At 34.1% G+C, this 23782-nt stretch overlaps 1 protein-coding gene across 6 annotated transcripts in view; it reads right to left on the reverse strand.

Annotated features, from left to right (window-relative positions):
• The window catches only part of ZBTB20 (zinc finger and BTB domain containing 20), an 809727-nt gene that overhangs the window by 615003 nt on the left and 170942 nt on the right, over nucleotides 1–23782 (reverse strand). For all 6 annotated transcript variants that reach the window (XM_060298087.1, XM_060298086.1, XM_060298084.1 and 3 more), the window contains one exon: nucleotides 10811–10862. The gene's annotated coding sequence lies outside the window, so the exon portion shown is untranslated. The remainder of the gene's footprint in view (nucleotides 1–10810; nucleotides 10863–23782) is intronic.

Raw genomic sequence — 23782 nt, forward strand, 5'->3', positions numbered from 1 at the left:
AACTTGGCAGTCTTTTTTTCTTCTTGAGGGTTTATGTGTTATTTGGGGGCGGGGTTTGCTTGTTTCTTCACTGAACCCCCAAATTTAGTCTCTGTTAACATAAAATAGGAAGATATGATGAGAGCAGAGGAAAATTCTGTGATTTAAAAATCTCTATTCTATTTTCTATATTTAAACTTCAAAAGATTAAAAGTAGCTTAATTATCAATTGGTCAAACTGTTTTCTAGTATTTTTGGCTCTCAGACAAGTGTCTATACAAATAATTGTCAACCTGGGGGAGGTTAATTTGAAAAGACCCCACAAGTGGTAGTTTTGATCTCTACTTTCTGCACTTTGAGAATCACTGTTCTCCTTATTCAGGCAGCTGATGTATTGCAGCTGTAGTGATTCACCTATTTTTCTTTTCAATAGTATTATTTTCACTCTATGGACTTAAAATTTTATCCTAAACTCTAGAAAAAAAAATATGACAACTGGTCAGTTTTTGAACATCCAGACCCCGTGAGTTTAAGAAACAATTCAATATTACCCATAGTCAGGCTTTTTTTCACCATAATTCCCAGTCACACCTATCATAAGCCTGGGAAGAAGAACTCGAAAGAACTTACTTAGAGCTGTCCTTTTTTTTTGCGGTACGCGGGCCTCTCACTGTTGTGGCCTCTCCCGTTGCGGAGCACAGGCTCCGGACGCGCAGGCTCAGTGGCCATGGCTCAAGGGCCCAGCCGCTCCGCGGCATGTGGGATCTTCCCGGACCGGGGCATGAACCCGTGTCCCCTGCATCGGCAGGTGGACTCTCAACCACTGCACCACCAGGGAAGGCCTAGCTGTCCTTTTTTAGCATGGAAAAACTAAAAAGGCACCTGGCTTGCAATAGGGCTATAGGCCTTGCAAGTCTTCTGCATTTTGGTTTAATCAGAGATTTTCCAAAAGTGTAAAGATGATGATACATTTTTAAAAAAATAAGAGAACCATACAGCTAACGTAGCTCTGTAAACCATGGGAAAAACAATCTTAAGAGATGCCTTATGGGGTCATTGTTTCACATAATCAAGCAAGGAGATTAGGGGGCCAAGTCTTGGTTAGAAGTCTGGATCATTAGAATTGTTCTAACTAATGATTCTTCTTCAAGGAAAAAAGTGGGCTCCATTTCTGTTTTTAAAAATCCAGAGTGTCTGTAATAGTGCAACTAATGACAACCTTCCCGTTATTCTCACTTAAGAGGAAACCCTATAATAAGAGCTTCCCAAAATGTCAAATAATACTTGTCTCACAACAGGGCTTCTTTGTTCATTCACCATGTCTCTTTTGATATGCACAGATAATAAAAGTTCATGTAAAACTGAAGGTAATATAGAGCAGAAGCCAACACTAATTCTGTATAAATATGTCTGATTAATAAGAGTGCCATTGTTATGGTTACTTCATAATGTCATGATTGTTACAAGAATGGAGGATAGAAGTACTCTTACTCTCACTGTTTTTGTTCATCCTCTGTCATCCAACCAGTTTGTGAATTTTTCTTCCACGAGGGAAATGAAAGATAGACTTTGTCCATTAATTATTTCTGTTTCATTAGTTCATCTCATGAGCTGTGAAACTAGCTTTAAATTCAGGGAGAAAAAATTAGGGTTTTATTCTAAAATTAAACCTCACATCCTCTGAAAAAAACTGAATACATGCTCCAGGCTTAATTTCTAGGCTCCCTTTTCTATATGTACAAGTACTATATCACTTCAATGATAAAATTTAGCACGATAGCACTAAGACATGGCTAGGAGCCTAACATGTTAAACCAAGGTTGCATGTGAGATTTAATTCCAAAAATTAGAAAAACCTCACCCTGTGAAGTAATAAGAAAGTCCAGAAGTGAGTATATGGTTCCTTATTGGAAACGAAATAGAAAACAAGTAATAGATAATAGCACACATTCATGGCAAACAGGCTGATAGATTTTGAAGACATTGTCTTAGGCTGGTAGATAAGTTTGTATTGTCATTACTTCGCTTTTCTCTTTAAATTCTTATCTCCCAGATCCTGGCCTCCCCCACTGGGGCAGCAGTATAATATAAAAACTTAACAGTTGATCTTAAATTTAGCTGACATTTTTATATCCTTCACAACATACTCTTTTGATTGCACCCAAGAAGGAGATCATTAAACAGTAGCAGGAGACCAGTTACCAGACCATTTTGACTGAACAAAAAACACTGTGCCTTCTTGCTGACAAATCAAACAATATTCATACAATCATTACAATCAATTTCATAAATAAAGAGCTATTAACAACTGGAGAAAAATAGGAAAAAAATTCTATTTCACCTAAGTTCCTGCATCCTCTCCTCAAACCTCACAAAGTTTCAGCAGTGGAGGACGCTATGCATGAGAAAGAATGGACTTGGTTGAACTGGAGTCTCCTGTGAAGCAGATTTTGTCAGTCAGAAGGCAAGGAAACATTTCTGTGATTATTTCAGCCTATTTTTTTGTAGTAATTAGCCAGAGTTCCATTTTGCTGGGGCTGGCATCGCTCACAGCTCACTTATTATTATTTTTTTTAATTTAGGCTTTTCTTTCCCTTTTATAAAGTAAATTTACATATTTTCAGTCTCTCAATCCCTTCTATGTTTTATTTATGAATATAGCCCTTCTTGATGGTAACTTTAATGTGAAAGTGGTAGTAATTATGTCCCAGTCTGCTAGGTTAATCACTTTCCACATTCTCTATAGAGAAGTTTAAGGTAAGTAACAGTTTACAGTCAATATTAGGTTTAATTATGCTTAATGAGAGTTAGTGTCTCTGTTTACTAACTGCATTTAGGTGTGTGGATCCTAGATGAATTTTCCCTTGGCCTCATTCTGATTTTTTAATAGTGCCACTGTGTACTGTATACTCAATGCTTAAATCTATAAAGTTGTTCCTGGAGAACAAAGCAGGGAAGGCACCTGTTTCAGTTGAGACACCATTAAATGAGTGCAGCCTTAACACAACTGCATCTTTCTTTGGGAAGGAAGGTATTATTTTATAATGCTTTCCAAACAGATTCGTTTGAGAGATTAATTATTGCCTAAATTTCAGATCCTGAGTAAGTCTATACATATAAAAAGCTGTTTCATACTAAGTACTATTATCACTAGTGGTTATATAGAGTATTAAACACATCTAAGACTTTATTATATTAATCCTTCAATGTTATCATTTCAAATATTAAGATATAAAACTATTTTCACAAGTCACTGGTTTTGTCCCTCATTTTTTTTGCCTAAAAAATGTCTTTTGTCTTAAAATTGTATTTAAATTCATTGAAGCATATAGGACAAAACTTTTGTTTCCTTACTGAGCTATAACAATAAGCACCAAAAAAAATATTCAGACCTAGAGGGAATCCTGTAGTAGTGATCCAAAGGAAATTTAGTACACGTATTTTTCTTAAAGGATTCCTTTTTGCTATGTTGTGTTGTGGATAAATTTGGAGTAGAACTGAGTACTATAGTTAGTTTCTCTAAGTCTATTGATAGGCTAATCAATTCAACAAACATTTACTGAGAATCTGGTCTAAGCTAAACACAAAAATGAAGAAGGCATATTCCCTTTCCTCAAGAAGCTTACTGTCTGGGAAAGGAGACATACTTGGTGAAATAAAAAATTTATTTACAATTAGTTTGAGAAATTTTTTGTCTTTTGAAAATTCTACCTTTAGTTAGTAATAACCTGACTTTACGTTTACTTTTAGGAAAAAAAAATAGAGGCAAACATTTCCTTAAAAACCACAAACTAATGGGCTGAAAAGGAAAATAATGCAATCCAAACTATATGCTTAATCAGAAAAAGACTTTATACTGCTTAGATCCTGTTTTAAAAGTATTTTAGAAATAACTAAACACATGGCCTATGATAAGTATTTGCCTCTTTTTGGAAAATTAATTTCCCCTTTTGGGGTTTCTATAAAGTTAAATTTTTTTTTTTTTAATCTTAAAGTAGCACACTTCAACATACAAGGGAAATCTATTTTGTAGGAAAAAAATTTAGGAACAATACATTGGATCCTTTAAGAGTCACTTTCCTTAAGAGGTCTTTATTTTCAATGTCATCATCTAAATTATTAACTTTTCATATGAAATACATCATGCTAACAGTAGCCTAGAGAAGAATTTGAACAAAACCAAATTAACCATTTCTAAAATACTTGAAATACAATGGGATGGTTATGCACTTCTAAGAAAAATATTCAGATGTTTTTAAGTAATCATCTCTCCATAATATTTTAGATTTAATTTTATGAATTTAGCAACAAAGAACATGGTTTAGTACAAAATGAGAAAAATTGCTTTAGAAGTGAAGAAATCATCTAAATATTATTAGATTTTTATTAAATAGCAACAGAAAACTGTATGCTGAACTACTGTCAGATACATGCATATCGTCTTTTTATCCAATAAAAAAACACTAAATTCCTCCATTTCAAATACTGAGGATACCAGCAAAGTGTTCACACATCTGGACATCTTTCTGCACTTACCTAAACTGACCTTCCTGCTATGTACTTTCCATCTCAGTACCTTGAGCTATGCACATTTGCGAAAACCACTTGACCAGTTTATATTCTCCTTCATCATGCTACATAGAACCATCTTGAGAACTTTCAAATTACTGACAGACACTGAGCATTCATAGGCACCAAGTTCTGTATCCCTGCTCAGCAAAATAAAAAAAGGGAAAAAACCTAGAATCAAATAGTAATAAAGTCCCTCTCACCCTGATAAACATTATTTAAAAAGTCAGTCTCATACTGGCACCAGTTATATAAAACAAGTATGATCTTAGTGTTAACTCACAGGTTATTATATAAAAATTTCTATAGTTATGTATAACAGGCTTAATATATAAATATGCATAAATGTATTTGAATATAGCATGCATATGCAAGCCAGCTATTTATTATACTTGAATGTACATATTATATATATATATTTTTTTACAGGTAAACATTTATTCCTGAAATTTAAAGGGAAAATACTTAAACTATTTTCATAACACAAATTCTAACTGAAATAAAATGTCCTTTAAAAACTGTAATTAATGGATGTTGTGTCAAACAGTGAACCAAAGGGTCAAACCTTATAATTCACAGTTTGAGAGGTCATAGTTTAAATTATAACTTTAAAAAACTGATTATCTGTGAGTAATTTGACAAATCCATCTAATATACTCTGAATGCATATAAAGTCTTTTTGAGAGTAAAAAGAATGTATGTCCAAGTGGACAGCTGATGGAGGAAATGACCTTTTTACTGAACAAGGCTGAAGTTCAGCATAATGACTTGGAATGCCTTTGAATGAGCATGCAAGGCTGGAAGGCCAAACAATACACACGTCCAAAGAGAGCATAATGAACAATCTAATCGGAAGACAAAAATATTCCACACACATGTCCAAAGAGAAGAAGGAGAAAATATACATTTCCATCACCTGCTCTTTCATCACTGCTACTACTACCCAATTCACAGATAAACTCAAACTCTGGACCATTAATAAACAATCTTTAAAGAAGTAATTGTTGTTTTTTTTAAATACTAGAAATTCCCATGACTTTTCAATCTGAGATTGAAAATACTTATGGAAGTCACCTATATCATATATAGTAAGCCAGATTTATAAAATTGTTTTCTTTATGACTTACCTTGAAAGCAAATATTGCTTCACCTATCTTTATCCCAAGGCCACTCACCCCTCAAGACATAATCTGAAATAATTTTGCCAGCCTGCATTTTTTAAATCTAGAAGTAAACCTCTATTAAGGAGGTAGACCATTGAAGATAATTCCTCCATTATAGACCAAACTTCTTAACCCATGCCAGAATTAAGAAGTCCAGAAAAATGTCATTTAGTTATATGTCTATGTTATAATATTTACTTATACGTGTATTTTATTTTCTTCTTAGTCCTTCTTTCTTATCAGTTCCCCAAAGGGGAAAGACTATGTCTCATTTTTTCAACAGTTATATCTTAACCCCTAAAAAGTTCCTGGCACAGAGCAGATATTCAATAAATATTTGCTGGAGGATGGAAAGAAGGAAGAGAAGGAAGGCAGGAGGTCTATAGTTAGTTAATCTCTTCTAGCATTATTTATGTGATTGTAGGAAGAAAAATTTGGAAAAAAGTGTATACTTTATTTAGTCAGTTTACCTACCCAGCAATTCACTGACCCATGCATCTATTCTAGAAACCAGAAAGATTTAAAACAGCTTCCAAAAGTGCATATTACAAGATAAAATAAATTAAAATAGATGAAAAATAAAAAGGATGGAAATTAGAGTGGGAAATAAGTGTTTATGTATGTATACATGTAAAGACAATTAAATCATAGGAAAGGAAGGGAATTTGCTTTCTTAATATCTTCAGTTTAAATTAATCTTATTATAACCACTTATTATAATGCTCTTATTACAACAAAACACTAAGAGATATTTACTAGTTCCTCACGTGGCCATGTACTACAGCAAACATTACATAACCAGGTTTCTTATATCATAAACCATAGAGTCTATTGTCAATTATAATAAAGTATAATGAGTAAGTTATAACAGTAAAAACATAGATTTTTGTGAGAGAGCAAAGAATTCTTCTCTGAACCAGAAAAAATGCTTGCCTGGTAATTGCTTTACTTTGATGCTACTATGTCCTGTTACATGTATCAGAAAGGAGACTTTTGTAAACACTGTTGGCTCTTGATGCGCAGGGAAATACACGCACTCAAATGTTACTAGTACAAAGGAGATCTGAACATGTAAATTATTATATCATAAGGAAACATATTTGAAAAACAGTCTGTTTCTTAAAAGTGAAAGCCAAACTCTGATTCCACTTAGCCTGGTAATGTTTCTGTCATTCCCTTGGACCAGCCCACACATACTGGGCTCTTGATAGGTCCTGGGCTCGACCATCTGGCCCTTTATTTACTTAATTCTTTTTTAACACTGACAAGTGTATTAGTAACACTTCCTTGATCACTGGTAAATATAGAACCACCACACAACTAAGATTTTCCCTAATTCTGAAAGTCACTAATTAGTTGTGGGTAGGGGTTGGGGAGTATTACAAAGATATGTTGAGCAGTACTACAATAAGTAATCTAATTCCCAAGAAGAAAGCATGTTAATCTGCTTCCCACTTCATTAGAGGAATAAAAAAACATCTTGTTATCACTAAAGCATACAAAAAGAGACCTGGATATTTGGGGGAATGGTAGATAGGGAGGAAGAATGAATGCAGCATTTAGTCAAGAAACACAAATCCCCTACACATCTTGGACAATGGTCATAGTTTTTCTTGGTATCTTTTTATTGCTCTATTTATCAGTGTGTTTCATGAGCATACTTTATTCAATTAACATAAACACAAGATTCCAAAGGAAAAAAATATGGTAAATGAATCCTATTTAATAGAACTGATCATTCTACTGGTACTTACGTTATGCATTAAGTAACTTTGGAAGCTGCATTAATATTTCCAAACCAGTAAGGTCTCAATTACTTGACCTTGCAGAATAAAATACTGTAGATTTAAAGGAGAGAATACAGTTTCCAAAGGTGCTAATAAGTCATTTAGAGAGAAGATATGGTCTAATTATAAGTACTAAAACTGGAAATTTATGTATTTTAAGTCCATTAGAAAACATATTTATTTTTAAGTTTTTTTTTTTTTCTGTTGAATGAGAGATAGTCTAACACTGTTTAATTTCCTATAAGGTTTAGATTCTTCAAAGAACATCAGCTAATTGTTGTCTGTGTTAACTCAAGCATCATGTTTAAAATATCATAACTCAACTCCCTGAAGCTAAAGATTTTAACTGTGTAAGGTTGAATCAGTTGTCCTCATTTCTAGGATCAAACAACATAACACCAAGCAAAAGCCTTTAAGAGACTATTTTGGGTTTCTGTCTATCTCCTTTGTTCGTTTTGGGGAAAGAATGATGTTCTCTTTGTATTTACCCCCAAATAACTATAATCTCAACTAAACACTTATAAAACTGTGGATTGTGAGGTAGGTGTAAGTATTTCCAAATCTTATAACTAATGAATAAAATTTAATTGGCTCATATGCAGAAGTAAATTGATAAGAGGCTGAAGAATAGAATAAACAAGGAGGGAAAAAGCACATTGTTTGCTATGTAATTTAAGAACTGTCAGAGAACTGGGGCATGTCTTATTTACTGGTATATGAAAAAAAGAATGAATGCTTTTGCATACAAATAAATGCAGGTATAGAAACATAACAGAGGTCTTGTGGTACAATGGAACTTAAACTCCTCTGGGCAGTGATCAGCTAAGAAAGAACAGAGACAGTTAACAACGCAGTGATAACTAGCTGACAGATTTATTATTCATGGCAGGTATGTAAGCAGTCAGGGCAGAGATGTTGGTGGCCTCTCCTCATCGAGTAGCTTTGCCGGTACAGACTAGATGCCTGGAACCAGGCAAGACACAGAAACAATAAAACCTAGAGCCAGCTAAGGGAAGATTCAGCACAATCCATCTCCAATTTTAAACAGTACTAGAAATCTCCATTGAAGAATGTTTTTCCCTTGGGATTGGCATATATTGTATTTACAGGATATTGACCAACACTCCTCTCTATTTATCTTACTGTGCTTAGCAACATACCTGAAACACCTACCCAGAAGTTCCCAGTATATTACAGAAAAGTGACTTTAACATTAGTTGGCAAAAATTTCTGTTGATAGGTATGTCATTACATGAACAGATGGTCAAAGTGAGTCCATTTCACTGACAGTATATTACGTGAGTCATTTTATCTCTGAACAACCAAACCAAGCAAAAGCACGGCACAGAAGAGGTCATTGTGCCTTCCCTCATTTGGTTGGCAGCTTTATCTTTGAAATATAAAAATAAAACTAACATGGACTATAATCCTCCATAGTACCATTTCCGCATAACATATAATAGAGTTTTTAAGTATTCATATTTAAAAATCATCCTGATATTTGTGAAGATGGAAAAATACAAGGGATATTTTTTATCTTTCAACACCATGATCTGCAGTAAAAGGAGAAAAAATAAAAGTCATATTTCCTATTCTTCAGTTTTTTATCTAACCAACTGTTTATAAGAAGAAAGCAAGTTACAATTCTTTATTGGTATTCAGGTCTTTTAATGAAAGCTCATGAAAATATATTTAAAAAAACAAATCTCCATAAAAAATCTATTTTCCTTAGATTATTTTTACTGAATAATTTTAAAATATAACAGCCGAAATATTCATAACCAAATGAATTAATAGTGTAGCAGATATCCAATCACCAATTACTACATTTTACACCATGAGATCTCTTGAAATACACACACACACACACACACACACACACTACTATTTGGATTCTTAGTATGATAGCTTCATCAATATAACCAACCCAAAATATAGTTTACCTTGATTTTGTAAAATGAAAATAAATATTATGAAGCAAAAGAAAAACTAAAAGTGTATGTATATAACAGCTAGCAGTCAAAGCAACAGCTGAAAATCATACTGCTAAAATGCATCTACACATGTGGCTGTGAAAACTTAAGTGCAAAGAAAATCCTGGTTACCTACCTTCAAAAGGAGCTAATGAAGTATGAGATTTAAGAGTACATCTTTAGTACTTCTGTACCTTAAAATATTACCGAGTATTAATTTTTCATGAAGTTGTCATTTTCTCTGACATTTGGTTTTATTAATCAAGGCATTTATCATTAATTTGTAGAAAATATCATAATTAAGCCAAATAAAATAAAATCCTTAAAAGGTTAAAATTAGAAAGCAGGTGAATGAGAACTTTGACATTACCCTGTTGACATACAGGAGCTTTTTGAAAGTATGGGAATCAAGTTTTTGCAGTGAGTTTGGTGCCTCAATCTTAGGGCTGGCTGGTTTTTTAAAATGTTATAAAGATTTGATTTAAAGCTCTCTGACAGTTTTGACATTCAGGTGAAAGTACTGCTGCTGCATTTGGAATAATTTGCATATCCCACTGCTAAACGGAATGTTTGAGGTGTGCACTGGTGTAAAGAAATTAAAAACAAGCTATCATACATGCTTAAGTGTATGTATTCACAAAACTGATGGTTGGATCACACCACCCCATCTCCCTCCAATGTAATCTGTGATTTACTCTTCTATAATAAATTACCCTACCATGTTATTCTCGCTGGAAGATCTAACCATGCATGTAAGAAGCAAAGTAATTACAGTCCCCTCTTGTTTCAGAAACCTTCTTCAATCCCTATGAGCTCTTTATACACAATGCAGCAACACAAGTCTATTGTAAAGTTCTTGCCTGAAATTCTGGATTTCTGACTATAAGTCGCCACTAAATCTTGTCTGCACAGTTTCATTGTTCCCCAAAAATGCATATTTATTTCTTATAGTTAGTTGTAAAGCTCTTGCTGAAGAGGAATTGGTACTGACTTTTTGACTTTGAGCCAATGTGTCTATTTAAGAAAAGGGTGAGGTATAAAATCAGAAGAGTTCCAAACTGATTTAAAAAACAGGGGAGGGGCCATAATACATTCCCAAATAGAAGGATCAAGGGGTATACAGCAACACCCAATTAGGTGACATATTCTGAGATGACACAAGGTTTCTTCTTGTTTTGACTTATAATTTCAGATTGTTTTAGGTAGGCATAGAAAATTTTATTTAACCTGCTAAAGGGCAATAAAGAAAAGACCTGAGGCAGTAAACCCAAGGCCTTTAAAATTATGAAACTTTCCAGGAAGATAAAAACCTAATGAAGAAAATATCATTGGATATTACCTTTAGTCTTCAGAGTCTCAAAGGGCAATTCTTAACACTTCTTTTTGTGTGACTGTAAAAGAGAAATACTTAAACTTAGTAATCTGCCAAGGAAACAATTTACATTTCCATAATATCTTTACGACTAGTCATGAGAAGTAGGTAGTTGAGTTTGTGTATGCCAACTAATATCTATAGTTTTTTGTTTGTTTTGTTTTGTTTTGGCCGCGCCATGCAGCACATAGGATCTTAGTTCCCCAACCAGGGATTGAACCCAAGGCCCCTGCACTGGAAGTGTGGAGTCTTAACCATTCGACCGCCAGGGAACCTCCAATACCTATAGTTTTAAAAAGAAAAATAAAGGCTAACACATTAATTTGTCTATGTGCAGAACAAGTACTCAGTAAAATATGGCACGAATTTACAATTTAAACCACTGTGTACAGGGTTTAGATGGAGAACAGAATATTTATTATAGTATTATTAGAAGCTTTATTAATTTATACAAACAGATGTTTTTACATTTATATATATATTTTTTGCAGTACGCGGGCCTCTCACTGTTGCGGCCTCTCCCGTTGTGGAGCACAGGCTCCGGACGCGCAGGCTCAGCGGCCATGGCTCAAGGGCCCAGCCGCTCCGCGGCATGTGGGATCTTCCCGGACCGGGGCACGAACCCGTGTCCCCTGCATCGGCAGGCGGACTCTCAATGCTGCGCCACCAGGGAAGCCCCATTTATATTTTTTAAATTAAAAAAACTGATCTAAAAAAACCCACTAATCTCCAATAGTCTTTATTACATTTATTTATTTTTAATTACCAGAGATTTTGCAAAGATCTACTACCCATAATACACTGGTAAGCACTGGTAATTTAGGAAGTATACAAAGATAAAATACAAGCCCTGTCTTCAAAATATGAGTGAGGTTGGAGAGATTTTCCTAAAAAAGATAATCTAAAGAGAATAAAAAGTAAATGGGTGGAAAGAAACAGGGAGTAGAGGGTAACATGCTCAATAGAGCTTGAACTGGTCTTTAGTACCTAATGCACTGATATTAAAACATGGCTTTATGATCCCTGTCTCAGCAAGCAAGGCTAATAGGAGGGTCCTACTCAGATTTGGAGGCAGGGATGTCAAACAAATGGATCAGTCACTTTTAAACTATCTTCTGACCAAATGCTTTTGATAGTATAGAATGAAAACTAGGACCGGGAGCAGTAAAGCAGGCAGGATGCTGAGGTGACTTTAAAGCCAATTTGGTGAGTTAAAATATAAAAAGATTTAACTAGAAACAACTCTCCTATTAAAAATTGAGTTTGATATTGTATGTCCTCGGAAAGTGTTCTCTCTAAATTTGCTATGAAATCTTACTGAGGACCTTAATGTCATATTTACTAATAATCTCCAGAGATTCAGCCATTCAAAGTCTCAAAAGCAGTTTTACTAATGGAAATGCGTAAACATAAGCCAATCCTGTAAACGAGTACATGTACAGTAAAAGTTCTATTAAAACGAAGAAGGTCTAAGCGTTTTAACTGACTAGATCTTTAAGATGCAGAAACAAAGGGAAAACAAAGACTCAAACAACAAACCATACCAGCGATCCTGAGCTTATGCTGTACTAATAAATAAATGGGATCCAGAAAAGGAAGGTGATGGTTCTGCTATAGTCAGGGTACCTGAGTAATACCACACTTATTCTGCAACATCAACTTTAGAAGAGGCTCTGAAAATTAGAATCTGCTAGGAGTGAGATAATAACTATTAATCATGGATAAACAGAGGATAACTAGGAATGGAAAAGAAAAAACAATGTTCAGGTTGTATGGATGAGGTGGGGAAGGATACTTTGGAGGAAATTAATTTGGCCATTACATGATATTTTATAAAAGTAATTTTAATTTATTTATTGTCTGTCTTCCCTACTAGAATGGAAGGGCCATGAGGTCAGGCCTTGTCTCTTTCACTGTATCCCCCATTTATATGAATAGTGTCTGCTACATAGTAGGAGATCAATGAATATTTAGTGAAGGAAAGAATCAACAGCCTGACCAACCTATGAAAAGGCACTAAGTCTACATCTATTTACAGATGAAACAATGTAAGCTTAAAGAAGTTAAATGTTATATATTAAACTTTGACCTTTTGCAACTGCAAACTTCTACAACCCATTTTTCATAGTCTTTCACTCAATATTCATTCTAGCAGGGAAAACAAACAATAAGCAAATAAATCATTAAACCAATAATGTCCTATAATTAATACTATGAGGACAAACAAAGCAAGGTAATAGCACTGAGAGTTACATGGGCTGATATTTTAGATAGGTCTGGACAGAAAATCTTCTCAGAGAGGGCAACAATAAGAAAATTCCTGAGTGAAGTAAGGAAAAGAGTCAAAAAAATAATATCTGGGGCTATATGGGCTGTTATAAGGATTAAAGGAGATACACACTACCTTTCTTAGTATTGGCTTGCAAACAGTACTCTCAATAACTATTATTTTATTATGTTGCTATTATTTTTATAAATGGTGAATTCCCCCATTAGGTTATAAATTTGTCAAAGACATCCATTTTTAATTCCCTACAGCTCCTTAAATAGTGCCTAGAAAGAATTCAATAAACATTTATAGAATTGAAAATATGAAGACACAATTATCAGTTCAGTAATTAGAAAAACAGACCATATGAATATGAGAAAGTTACCATATTTCATATGCCTAAATCAATCTAATTCTGTTAAATCAATGTCACTTAATAAGTAATCATTTATGGATTAAAAAGAAAGGAAAGAGGGAAAATATATAAAATGGTTAGAGCCAATAAGTCATAGATAAAAAAAGAGTAAGAAATAATCAGAAAAAAATGAAGGTATTGATACTAGCCCACTATCTTGACCATTCACACGTTCTTTGTCTTCCTCCATCAGATTAATACATGTTTCTAGCGCAAGAACCCTATAGCGCAGGCAGCTGATTCATTTATGTGTTCTTAATACAAGCACAGGGCCTGGTGTATAGTGAACAGTCAATAAATCTTTGTTGAACTGAATGGAACTAAAATTATTTTTAGTAGTTCTGATGTTTTAAAGCTAGTTTAATTTTTTTAAGTGATAAAATAGAATAGGAGATTACAATAAAAAAATAACAAGTATTAGGTATTGGCTCTGCAGCAAAGAAGTAGAAAACAAGGTTAGCTTTTACCAAAGACTGAAATATAAGTGACAGTGTGATAACTGTCATTGGAAGAGACAGATCTGTGGAACAGACCATAGGGACTTCAGTATGGGGTAAATATTACAGGTTGCATTTCCAGAGTGTTGAGATATTTGACTCATTAAGTGACCAAAAAAAAAAATTGTTCCCTACCTTTGCCATGCACCAAAATAAAAATCAGATTGATATATCTGAATATAGTAAGTAAAATAATCAAAGAGCTTTAAGAAAACTTATGTATATAATTTTCTGAACTCCAAGGTAAGAAGGCCTTTTGAAGCACATAAGTAATGGTATATAACATAAGCACAAAGATTTATGAATTAGACAACTTAAAACTTTTATAAATTCAAAAGTATCTTGAACAAAATTAAGATGTCTACAACAAATAAAGACAAATATTTTTAACATATATGATATTCATAGTGTTAATAGTCTTTATCTAGAAAGAAAGAAAGAAAAAGAAAGAAAGAAAGAAAGAAAGAAAATATCTCAGTTTTTCAAATGAACAAGTAATTCACAACAGAAGAAATTTAAGATATATATGAAACAATATTAAACTGTAACTACAATGAAAGAAATGCAAATTAAAATAGCCTAAATATTGCATAATAGTGAACTGGATAAATAAATTTTATGTGATATAATGATAAGCTTCCATTAAATATGGCAAGTAAAAATTTATAATACACCATTAAGCTTAAAATTCAGGTTGTAAAATGGTAATGATATTAAGATAGCAATTTTTAATAATTTGTGTATATATAATATATGTAAACTATGCAAATTTTTGGTCATATGCATATATAAATGTTGATCTATATGTATGTGTGAGTACATATGTATTAGAAAAAAATATGTATTATAAAAAGCATGTAAGCACCTATATACTAAATTATTCCCAGTACTTATCTCAGATATTAAGATATAATAGATATTTTTCTTTTTACAATTTCCTTCCAAATATTCTACAATACATACAAACTACTTTTCATGAAGACAAAAAAAATCACTAAAACCAGACAGTCTATGGTGCAGAAAAAAAATTAGATGATATATCATTAGATTTCCTGAATGTTAAGAAAGCCATTTGAAAATATCTATCTGTCCTATTTTTGGTGAAGGCCACCTCCATTAACTGCATAGATTTTTAAAAAAGAGGTAAAGAAGGGAAGAAGATGGAGTGAGGGAGGGAAGAAATAGAACAACAAAGCAAAAAAAAAAGAAAGTAAAAGGAAAGAAAAATAAGATTTGTTAAAAAAAAATAAAACAGCAAACACATATAATGGTAACTACTAGATTCCCAGAAGCCAAATTTTAATTGTCCACATATTTGATCAAATTTTCAAGGAAAGGCACAGCCTGGAATGTAGAAATTTTAAGAAGTTTGAGGTTATATTTATACAGTAAGCATACAATTATAAAAGAAAACAGATAAAACATGTAACAGTTTCAGCAATAGGACTGCTACAGAGAGACAAAATTTGCCATGAGAACAAATGAAGCATCAGTTTTAGAGGTAGGAGGAGTATAATTTCAAATAAGTAAAAATTCAAACAAAGCAAATGACAGGCTGGGACAAAATGAATAGAAACTGTTAAAGACTATTTGTTATCAATAATTACAGAAAATGTCTTCATCATTAAATAAAAATTTAAATACAAACTTTGGTTGTATCTGATCAAAGATGCCAAATGAAAACCAATTTACAATCCTTAAAGAACATCAGAAAGAAAGAACCTGTACATATATGGTCAAGAGGATAAGACATATTCTAAGACTAGAAAAGACTAATTTAGTTCTAGTTCATCCATAATGGTGCTTCTGAAGGTGGAGGTATTCATTCTGGCTTTGAGTATTATCAAAGTTTTTGAAACACCAGAGAAATCTGATAAGTTCTGTGGTAGACTTCTCCAAGAATCCATAAAAGTGACCTGGCTAAACCCTACACTAAAGCCATCTAAAATCAAATCAAATTCCATTGCGCCAGAGCTCTAGAGCAACAGAAGACCATTCACCTGACTCAGTTATTCTTTCTGTTAGCTATTTCAGTTTCCCTTCCAAATAGAGGGGAAAAGTTCAGAAAGATTATGTACTAAATACTGCCTTTAACCCTAAAATCCAATCAATTCCTTTTTTTTCTCACTTGTCTCTTTAAAAGTAACCCAAGCCATTTCCTTTATAATGTGCAGCTTTACTCAGTTTATTTTTAGTTCCCAATAGCAGAATGCCTTAAATAAAATCTTAAAAACCAACATACCAACAAATAAATAAAGTAAAACACCATGACTATAAAAAGTACATAGTCTAACCTGCTTAATTATTAACAGGTAAACAGAATGCATTTCTGAATTATTTACTTAATCTCCTTCAATTAAAAACTTTAAAGTTTTTAAGCTTGGAATGTGTACCCTTTCTAAGGATCCATAAAACAATTATTTAAAAATATTCTATTAAGACATTTTAATAAAAGCAACTAAAAACACCAAAGTAAATGTGAATTTAAACATTTGCATAAGTGCATAAGAAGTACAACACATTTGGTTTTTTTGTTTTTTTGCGGTACGCGGGCCTCTCACTGCCGCGGCCCCGCCCGCCGCAGAGTACAGGCTCCGGACCCGCAGGCTCAGCGGCCATGACTCACGGGCCCAGCCGCTCCGCGGCATGCGGGACCCTCCTGGACCAGGGCACGAACACGCGTCACCTGCACCAGCAGGCGGACCCTCAACCACTGCGCCATCAGGGAAGCCCTACAACACATTTTTAAGATTTCAGAGTTCAATAAAATTCCCTTTCTCCCAACTTCTCCTTGTCCTCTTTCAGATACTTTATTCCACAGTGCCTTTGGACAGAATGAGTAGAAATATTCTGTACTAAATTATATTAATGAGATTGATATAATAATGGTTTTGAAGCAAGCATTTATATAATGCTTTTACTCCTAAGCATATCATAAGAAACATACAATTATGAAACTATTGCAAATGTTAATAATTCTGAAACTAGGACAAGAAAGAACAGTAGACAAAAATCACCATTTTCTCTGGACAAAATACCAACTCAGCTAATATACTGAAGAATGATTGCTGCTTGACATAAGTAAGCATTGATTACCTGGAATTCTGGCTAATTAAATTTTCTGGCTAGCTAAGTGTTCACCAGGGAGAATAAAATTTTCATTTTGATCCTTTTAACTAAAAACCTAAAATATACTATTCGATTTTTCTGCCTTGGTAAATAGGGTATTATACATTTATCTTCACTGAAGACAAAAAATTTATATTGCTTCAGAGGACGGTTCTTACTCTTTTGGGGGATCATAATTCTCTCTGAGAAGATGATAAAAACCAAGAATCTCTTTCTCTAAGAAAGTGTACATGTTCACAAAGTTTTGAATAAAATTTCCAGGAGTCCACGAACCCACGTAAAGACCACTTGTCTTCTAATTTTACAGAATTCTAAGTAGGTGGACATCAGAGACTGTACTGACTACACAGTGATCTCAAGACATAACAAGGATGTTTAAAGTTGCTTTTTGAAGATGCCCCTAATAAGGAACTATCATCTTATGATTTGTCTCCTTTTTTTCAAAAAGAGGGGTATAAAAACAATTCTGCTTAATTTAACCTTAATCTAAATGTTAAATAATGTCTCCTTTTAGGACAATTGTACTACCATTGCTTTGAGTTTTAAAACAAAATAGTGCTGTTTTCAAATCATTCCACATTCTAGAAGTGGCAACAATTTTCTTATACATTTGTAACTCTTAGAGAAGGCAGGGTCAGAGAGAGAGCTACTTAATTTTTACCTTTACTTCTAAAGATTATCAGAAAATAGCAAATACATAAGCATTTCCTGTATTCAGGTTTTGTTCTATGTATATTTATGTATATTTACTTAATGTAAAATTAAAAAAAAAAAACCTCTAAGAGGTAGTTACCTCAAAATCAGATATCACTATCCCTATTTTATTGATGTGAAACTGAAGTGAAACTGATATGAAACTGAAGCACAAAAAGATTAGGAAATTTGCCAAAGATCACCTCTCTACTGAGTGGCAAAACCAGGATTCACACCCATTCAATCTTCTTGCAGAGTCTATACTCCTACAAACCATACTACATTTGCAGTTTCTATCCTTCATGAGGTGATGGGTTTTCTTGTGTGGTTTTATATTTAACACAAGTCCACCTCTTCACTACCATATAAGAAATATTCATAGTGTTGTGCTCAGACATAGCCATTTGGGGAGTTGTTCATAAGTTACTGACAAAACTAACACCACCTTTGTGACAGTTATATACCCTTGTAAGTTTCCCAGAGTCAACTACTCAGAGGAAAATCCTATGATAAAAGCTGACCCCTCATTTCCTTTTCGGAAATAGCTCTGATGAGATACAAAATTGAGTGATTATATATTATTGTGAGGGCCAACCAAGATAAGTGGGCCATATTATCATAATAACAGCTCCCAAAGGTAAGACTGTCTGTTATTCCTAATTTGTCTGAAGAAAGGAACAAACCAGATTATATGATTTTTACTTTCTAGTCTGAAATAGTTTCTATGAAATAGAAATATTAAAGTAAAATGTATATTTAGTGAGGGCAGGCAAGTTGCTTCAGTGACTAAACCTGCCACAACATGAAAATTTTCTTGGCATATCTTTCTCACTGATAGATTGAGTGTTCACAGAGATAGCAACCAATTTGTTGCTCAGGATTTGCTTTCAGTATACCAACTTTTACATTTTGAGTAGTCCCATTAAAAGTAAAGTTTGATGAAAGAAAGAAAGAGAGAAAGAGAGAGAAGAGAGAAAGAAAGAAAGAAAAAGAAAGGAAGGAAGGAAGGAAAGAAGGAAGGAAGGAAGGAAGGGAGGGAGGAAGAAAGGAAGGAAAGGGAGAAAGAAAGGAAGGAAAGGGAGAAAGAAAGGAAGGAAGAAAGGAAGGGAAAGAGAGAGGAAGGAAGAAAGGAAGGGAGGGAGGGAGGGAGGAAGAAAAAGAAAGATGCGAAGGAAGGGAGGGAGAGAGGAAGGAAGGAAGGAAGGAAGGGAGGGAGGGAGGGAGGAAGAGAAAGAAAGAAAGACGGGAAGAAAGGGAGGGAGAGAGGGAGGGAGAGAGGGAGGGAGGGAGGAAGGAAGGAAATCCCATCCTTACAGTTTGTATAGGAAAGCTTTCCATTTTAAACTTGTTCCATTTAACTTTTATTGAATTACTCCCTACATGTAAATACAATCAAGGAGGTATCAGTGAGAGACAAATATAAAAAGGCAAAATAAAGCAGAATGTTCAGAGTCCTGAAAAATTGTTAAATATCACACAGACAGGAAAGAAGGTACAGCAAATTCAAATACAAATACAGATGCAAGACTACAGAACAAAAAGGACCTTGGTAACTGAGACAGCTTTCCGTTATTAGACCCAGCTTCTGTTATGAAGTAATTGATTGCAATGTAGCCAAACCAGGCTGAGAATGAGAACCTGGTTAAAATAGAAAGTATGCCTGGAATAAAACATCATCCTTGGCTCCTTTTGTCTTTAAATCATCCTACATACCATAATAAAACAAATATTTGGAAATCATCAAGTTATTATCTTATTCCCTATAATGATTCCCTACCACTTACAATATCAAATCCTTTGTGCTTGGTTTTCAGAGTCCTCCATAATCTGGTTCCATTATGTATCCTCTCTTCAAATAATGCAGAAATTGTACCCTCCAATCCAATCAGGTAAGATTTCAAACCAATATACATTGATTCGGCAAACGTTTTTTTGAGCCTACAGTGTGTATAGGAGTGTTCATGTAACTGAAATCTACACAGTCTTGGAGCCAAAGAACCAAGTGCTAACCTCCAATTTCTCTAAAACTCTATGTGAATTCTTTCTCCCTTCCCACTCTTCTCTTATTCCTATCCAGACACCTCAACAAAAATTGATTCAAATAAAATTAATTCAATCACTCTGATTTGACTTCAAAAACCTACATATCTGTTTAAAAACTATTGATTCTTTGGGTACCTAAGAAAACATGCAGAGGGCCACCCTGTTACTAACACTCTCCCACAGACACAAAACATGGTGGATCCTAAATTAACACAACACACACACACACACACTCTTTCACTAGGATCTAGATACACTGGTCTTCTTTCTATTCCTTCGTGAGGCCACAACTGGTTGGGGCTTTTGAACTTGTTCTACTAAAGGCTCTTCTCCCAAATCATTTCATGGTGGCTTCCACTTCTCATCATTCAATCTTAGCTCAAATGGTACCTTGTTACTCTTTATCCCATTATCCACCCTTTCTGACACAAATCACTCTTTATCACTCTCTGCAATCATTATTTTTTAAATTTATGAACTCATTCATTGCCCATCTCCCCACATTAGGGAGAGCTATACACTATCCACTGCCAAATCACTTGTTTCTGGGCATTATGCCTGGCACGCAGTGAGCACTCATATATCTGAGGAATGAATAAACAAACACAAAAAAAGTAATTATGAAGTTAATATTCAAGCCATAAATATTGATCAAGCACCTACCATGCACAGGTGATTTTTTTTAGTTGAATCACAGGCTGAGGAATGCTCTGTTCCTAATATAAGTACTTTGGGAGAAAGGTCCAAGATAAATTTGATGACGCTTATTTTGAAAGATTTCTAAACAAAATAGATTTTTACAGAATAAGACCTAAAATGCCTCCATATTTAAGACTAACAACACTGTTTTTCTCAGTCACAGTTCCCTTCACATTTCCCCCATTAAACCTATTGATATATCATCATCAACTTTTATGATGTCAAGGACAGTTGAATGGAACTGAGTGAAGGCAGTGACAGTGTCACATATGTCATTTTGGACCTTTATTGCTGAAACGGATGGGTCAGTCCCCATGAAACACAGAAGATTTAGTGTAAGACTAAACCCTAAGAGTAGTAACATGCACAAATTCACTCCCTCCTTTATACAGTGTACAAATATTCTACCTATGCCCAGACTTGACAACAATTCTAATGCTTCTAAAGGTTAAAAAAAATTCATGTAGACTGGGGATCAGCAAACTACCTGTAAAGGGCCATATGATAAATATTTTAGGTTTTGTAGGTCATGTGGTTTCTGTCTCAAATACTCAACTCTGCCATTGTAGCAGGAAAGCAGCCAAAGGCAATAAATACATAAACAAGGATGCCTGTATTTTAAAAAAAACTTTATTTAAAAAATAGAGAGTGGGATCATCAGGTAAATGCAAATCAAAACTACAATGACATTCTGAGGTGGTGCCCACCAGCACCAATGTCCACATGATGGGAGAAGCTCCCAGGAATGGCTGCTAGCAGGGTCTACATCCCCAGGGTGAGTCGCAGTTGCCTCCTGCTTCTCTGGGAGACTCTCTAAGACCAGCAGGAACTAAGGGCCCTACTCAGGTGGAAGACGGTGACATCATGCTGAGACCCTAGACTAGTGGGAAGCAGAGGTTGATGATTGAGATTCCTGGAACACCACCCTTGTTACTTTATCACCAACCAATCAGAAGAAAGTCATACACCCTGAAGTCATCACCCCAAATGTTGCCTCTTCCCTGAAAACCATCAGGGAGTTCAGGTCTTTGGAGAACGAGCTGCCTGTTCTCCCTGCTTGGCCCTTGCAATAAACCTTTCTCTGCTCCAAAAGAAATAAACAAAAAAATCACAATGAAATATCATGTCACAACTGTCAAAATGGCTATTACCAAAAAAGCAAGAAATAACAAGTGTTGAAGAAAAGGGATATTTTATGCACTGTTGGTAGAAATGTAAATTGGTGCAGCCACTATGAAAAACGCATGTGGGTTTCTCAAAAAATTAAACAGAACTACCATATAATCCAGCAATTCCATTTCTGGTTATTTATCCGTAGGAAATGAAAACACTACCTTGAAAAGATATCTGCACCCCCACGTTCATTGTAGCATTATTTACAATAGCCAAGACTTGGAAACAACCTGAATACCCATCCATGGATGAATGGATTTTTAAAAAAATGTTTTATATATACAATGGAATATTATTCAGCCATAAAAAGAAGGAAATCCTGCCACTTGTGACAACATGAATGGACCCTGAGGGCATTATGTTAAATGACACAAGTCAGACAGAAAAAGACAAACACCATATGATGTCTCTTATATATAATGGAATCTTATGGAATCTACAAAAAAAAATGTACTGTAGATACAGAGAAGAGATTGGTAGTTGCCAGAGCTGGGGGGCGGGGGTGGGGGGTGGGGGGAAGTGGGCAAAATGGGTGAATGTGGTCAAAAGATACAAACGTGCAGCTATAAAATAAATAAGTCCTGGGAATGTAATGTACATCATACTGACTATATAGTTAATAATACTGTATTGTATACTTGAAAGTTGCCAAGAGAATAGATCTTAAAAGTACAAGGAAAAAAACTGTAACCATGTGGGGTAATGGGTGTTAATTAGACTTACTGTGGTGATCATTTTGCAATATATACATATACAGTATCAAACAATTATGTTGTACACCTGAAACTAATATAACATTATATGTCAACTATACCTCAATTAAAAACAAACAAAACAGAGAGTAAGACAGATTAGTTGACCATTGATCTAAATTCATCAATAAAGCCTATGGAATTTCTATATAGGGCAAACAGAGCAACAAAATATGATTAGAAGGGGCACTAGGAGAACTTGTATTAGAAGTCATCTTTATGTGATATGCATGTTGCTTTTACATGAATTGTATGAGTATTTAGGGGGATCAATAGAGATAATGGGGGACCCAAACCTCTCAGGTCACCCTTGTCACTGCCACCTAATCCCAATTTGGGTATATTTTTAGCACTATATTTTGGCCTTAAGTAGATTCATTGTCTTTCCATAAATATTCAATCCATTAGATTATTTGTATCCTAATTTTTAAATTATTTTTGAAAAGCTACAACAAATACTCAGTTGAAGTTAAAAAATGCATTCCCTTTATCCATGCTAATTCTGCAATTCTATTTTAAACAACTATTAATTTTGTCAGACATGATTTGTTTGTAATAAACTCATCTTGTTCATTGGTCATGATTCCTTTGTCTTCAAGATATTTACTGATTTTTCTTCCAGTATTTTATTGAAAATGTTGTCAAGCCATTTCAAGCTACATTTTCATTACATTCATTACAAGAATTGTTTCTTCCTCAAAATCTTTTAGGTCTTCTAAATTTCCCAATTAAAATAAACCTTCCTATATCTGAAGTACTAAACACTCCTTTACCTGATTCGGGTTGATAACCATCTCAAAAGGTATTTTAAGCTTCTCAAAATTGTATCCCAACACCAAAATAGCTACACAATTAAATAAAACTTGGCTGGTAAAGATTCTAAATGATAGTACATTGATCCACATTGCCATGAGATGCATTATTTATTAATTAGTAACATTATCATTTTCTATTCTCTGTATTACAGTTGCTATGATAAATCCTACTGCCAATCAGCTTTCATTAAGTTATCAGGCCTTCTATTTGTGATAATCAATAAACTGTACTCTACCTTTCCAACATGAAATTCTGCTTTATCTGTTCTGGCCACATAAACCTCCAGAACCTACGGTGTCAAAATATGTTTTAAGCTTCAACTAGGCCTTTGCACAAATGCTAAAGCTGTAAAATCTAAATGTAAAGTTTACAATTAAGCTACATCAGCATGTCATACAACTATGAATTTTAAAATAAAATAAGAAAATACAAGATTTTAGACAATATTATAAA

This window comes from Globicephala melas, chromosome 4 (assembly GCF_963455315.2).
Source record: "Globicephala melas chromosome 4, mGloMel1.2, whole genome shotgun sequence".
Taxonomy (NCBI): Eukaryota; Metazoa; Chordata; class Mammalia; order Artiodactyla; family Delphinidae; genus Globicephala; species Globicephala melas.